The sequence below is a fragment of the Echinops telfairi genome, unplaced genomic scaffold (genome assembly GCF_000313985.2).
Source record: "Echinops telfairi isolate 266 unplaced genomic scaffold, ASM31398v2 ScPeMD7_23;HRSCAF=83, whole genome shotgun sequence".
Lineage (NCBI taxonomy): Eukaryota > Metazoa > Chordata > Mammalia > Afrosoricida > Tenrecidae > Echinops > Echinops telfairi.
The window spans coordinates 87,059,540-87,064,219 of record NW_022103920.1 but is presented as its reverse complement, the minus strand read 5'-3'; positions in this window follow the sequence as shown (position 1 = coordinate 87,064,219).

Below are 4,680 nucleotides of genomic sequence, written 5' to 3'. Positions count from 1 at the left end.
TCATGAAAGGGTCGTTCGACCCCCAAAGGTGTCACGACTCATAGGTTGAGAACCGCTGGCCTAGGAAGCCCCAGGTAGCAGTTCTACCCTGTCCTGTAGGGTCCAGAGTAGACCTGAGGGTGGTGAATATTGTGTTTGGTTGGTTTCGGTTCACAGTGATTTTGTTCTTTAAGCCTCATAACCAACCACACACAGGAACTGGCCTTAGTTCAGGTTCGCTAAGGACACTGAAGTTGAAGAAGTCCAGTCGTTATTGTTTTCAGTTGCTCAGTAGACCTCCTATTCCCGGAGACTCATGTCCGGTGGACTAACCACTGCCGGTCCGGGGCCATCCTCATGCTCATCTGCAAGGGTTCTATTGGCCATTCTCATCAGTGGATCAGCAGCCTGTCTTCTGGAAGCTCCAGTGGAAGTGTCCTGCATCTCAGCAAAGTGCCTTTCCTTGAATTACCTGGTTAGAAAGGGATAGAATGAGGATTTAGACAGGGGTACTGGTTGGTTGGACGTGACCATCTGATGGTCACGTTGTACCAGGTTCTAGCCAAGTAAAGTTGACGCTCTCAGAGGAACCCGTGATTGAACCAGTCAAACCAAAGTGAATGATCTGTGAGGCTTAAAATCATTTCAATTGGATAAGAAGAGGAAGGCTGAGGTGAAGAAGGATGAGGTAAGGCTGACCAGTTACACAGTGCCTGCTTAAGAAGAAGCCATCGATAAGTGAAGGGTTTAAACGCTGGGCACAGCTTCAAATGATGCATGAGAATCAATATACAGTTGTCAGGCGCTCATGCTTCTAGTACAGTGGTTCTCAACCTGTGGGTCACGACCCCTTTGGAGGTCGAACAACCCTTTCACAGGGGTCGCCTAAGATTGTTGGAAAGCACTTTACAATTTACATGACGACTCATAATAGTAGCAAAATGACAGTGATGAAGTAGCAACAAAATACTTTTATGGTTGTGGGTCACCACAACATGAGGAACTGTATTAAAAGGTCGCGCATTAGGAAGGTTGAGAACCACTGTTCTAGAAGCATCCCCTCCCCGATCATGCCCAAATATTAAAGGACGCTTGTTTATGTGTAGAGGACTTGATTTAGAAATGGTAGGGCTGCCTACTGTGTGTTATGTACGGTGCCCAAGAGAGGCTGGGGTAAAGGGTGAGCAAAATGGACCATATTCCTGCCTTCACAAAGCTTATATTAGATGCCATTATATTAAGAATAAAGTTGACACTGTGGTCAAGGGGAGGGCCCAAGAGAAACTTGGTCACCAAGGGAAGGGTCTCTGGGCATGGGAGGTCTCATGTAGCCTCTGAGAGTTTGGACAACCTCCACAAACCTGCAAAGCTATTGCCTCTTCTTTGCTAATCCACTCGAATTTTCTTCAGGTATCCAAATACCTTCAAGAAGGTGAGTCAGCCTCCAGCTCTGGGGTAAACCCGGATTATGCTACACAAACACCCTTTCTCACAATTCCTCTGTACTGGGATGGCTCGGAGGGCTTGCTTAACAACAGACTGTAGGCCAACCTCCAGATGCAGGAAATTTGCATCCTTAACAAGTGCCAGGTGATGTTATTGCTGGTCAAGAGTATATGATGTGCTTTGGGCCAATGAGGTGTGAGGGAACTCATGTTGGAAGAATGCTTGCTGTGAAGTGGAACATACAACATATGGCCTTGTTGTCCTTGCTTACTATAGCCACATGGGCCAAAGCTTGAAGGAAAAGCCAATAAGCTGAGCAGGGTTGACAAGCAAAGTAGAACCAACCCTGGAGACGTATTACACTGGGACCTCTGCGTGAGACCATGAGTGTCCTTATTGTTTATGCTCTTTCAGAGTTGTATGGGATGCTGCAAAACTCTCCTGCATCTCCTGCTTCATGGACCCAGTAGAAATGCGCCTGTGGATTTCTGAGAGTATAACTCCTTCCAGGAGTAGAAAGCCTCATCTTTATCTGGAGGAGTGGCTGGTGGTTTCAAACAGTTGACCTTGCAGTTAGCAGCCCAGCTACATCAGTCATTTTAGCTGACAGGTGGGCAGTTCAAACTCACCTAGTGGCTTCTTCCTCTGACCTTTCCTCCACTTCCACCTGAAAGTTATCTGACATTGCCTGTCCTTGAGATTTTATTTTCACCCAGGCACCTCTCCTGAGCCCTTATTTCAACTGCCCGCACCATCTGGCTGGGCCATAGATCCCTTTCTCACCTCCAAGGCCACATGGTCAACTGGCCACCAGACTTTTCCTTTGGGTAAACCATTGGCCTCGGTCCTCCTCATGCAAACCAAACCTGGGATTCTCCCCGCTCTCCCTGCCCCTCTTCCTAGCTTCTCTTGTATTCCTCAATCCTCACGATGCTCATTGAGCTGCACAGTCAGAGAGATGAGTGCCGCCCTTGACCCTTTCCATCAGTCCTGGAATCAAATCCGCGTTAACCTCCTAGACACCTCGCATAGCCATTCCTCCTGTCCTCGGCCAAGTGCAGGCGCTCACTGCTTCGCTAGTTTCTTGACTAGCTTCCCTGCCTCTTGTTTTACATCCTCTGGCCTGTCCTTCACATGCCACCAAACGGATCTTTCTAAATTGGGAAGTTCTAAGCCTATGCTTTTGCTTAGCATAACTGGGTTCCTCATTCTCCCACACAGGCCTGCTTTTTGCATCTAATTCTCTATTCTCTCCCCTTGTACTTTTTGTTCTGGTTATAACCAGCTTTCTACCGTCGCCTGAACTCCCCCTGCTTCACATATTTGTGGCTCGTACCTACTGTGTTCTAGGCCTGGGGAAGCCAGGGAACGTCTCAGAAGGGAGATAGGCATTGAGTTGAGCCTTGGATGACTGGCATGTGCCAGATTAGCATCTGGTATCCATGGTTCTTCATCTCAAAGATTGTGGGAGGCAGATGTGGAAACCATTTTGCAGCTTTGTGACCATAGTATATGAGAAGTGCATGCTGATTGCAACAGGAAAACAGTGTGGGGGTCTGGAAGAGGTCAATCTTGTCAATTCAACTTAGGAAAGAGATGGCACCGACTAATTTGCATACCAAAGCATGTCGGTGTTGTTAGGCGCCACTGTGAGTTTTGAGCCATAGGGACCCTGTGCACAGCAGAAGGAAACACTGCCCGGCCCTGCGCCATCCTCACAATTGGTCCCATGCTTGAGCCCGTTGTTGCAGCCATGTGTCAGTCGTCTCCTTGAGGCCCTACCAAAGCATGGGACCAAATAAATGCCTCCTCGCTTGCAGAATAAATCTAAGTGGAACGAATCAATGAATTAGGATGTTAGAAACAAACCTGAAGATGGGAAAGATATTCCTGAACCTCAACAGTAGTCTGATGTATTGGATTATATTAAATTGGATCTCATATACATGGTCCTCTTCCAGTCTTCCCCCACCCCCCCTTCAGTATTGGTGCTGCAGAGAACTCGGAGTGGAGCCTTTTCTATCTCTCTCTGTTTACTGTCCCTTGGTACCCCTATCCATGCCTATGGTTTTGACGGCGGTCTCCCAAATCTGTGTCTCCATTCCAAGTCTATGAATCCAACTGTTCATGAAACATGTCCGCTTGGAAGTGTCTCGGGCACCTCCGTCTCATCACATCGGAGATGAGATGCACTCTCTTCTCTAGCTCTTCCACACCCACCTCTTCTGTGCATGATCTTAATTTCAGAACGATTACCCAGTTGGCCTATGAAGCAATGAGGAGTCATTCTGGATTCCATAATCCAACCCACCACCAAATATTGTCAATGCCACCTCTTCCATATAACTCAGTTCTCTTTATTTCCTCATTGCTACCCCCAAGGCTGCCACCATTTCCATCATGTCTAAGGGGGCTTCAAAAGTTCATGGAAACTTCCCATTATTGTTCAATTCCATTTTTATGGACATTTGGAAAGCTCTCCATTACAACAATACAGCAAAAATTACCCGATTCCCTGAATCTACTAACTGGCCCCTCCCCATACCCCATGGATGGAGCCATCAAGTACCATTGCAGACATGCAAATCCTTGCACAATTTTTAAATATATTTCAACCATTGAACTATGTGGTATATGAATTACACATCAATAAAACTGCTAAACTTACCACAAAAAGAGAAAAGCAAAGCAAATCCATGTCCCATCATCCCTAAAGATCTCTGAGTGCTAACTGCGATAGGGAGCCCTGGGTAGGACCCTAAATATACACCCACACCCAATGCCACCTGTGGAAATAAAACTGTGGAATCTGAATACAGTCTGGCATTTAAGTAACAGTTAGGCGCCCGCCAATGTTGGCGTCTTAGTATAGACCAGTGTAGGGTGGGTAGGTCAGATGTTAACAGCCGGGGAAAGCAGGTGAGGGGTACATGGGATTCTCAGTTGCATCTTTGCAACTCTTCTGTTAATATAAAATCATTCCAAAAAAAAAGATGATTCACAAAATCCTTGAGTAGCTCATATTCTTCTATGCTAGAGTCGAAAAACCTTAACATGACTAGCTCCTCTCTCCTGCCAGATGATTTAAATTTTCTAGCAAGATAAGCCACTTCCTCGCCTCCAAATTTCCAGTGTCTGGCCCATTAATAAGTGCTTGGGAAGTATGTGTTGGAAAATTAATGAACACATTAAAAATTTTTTTAATCATTTTATTAGGGGCTCATACAACTCTTATCACAATCCATACATACATCA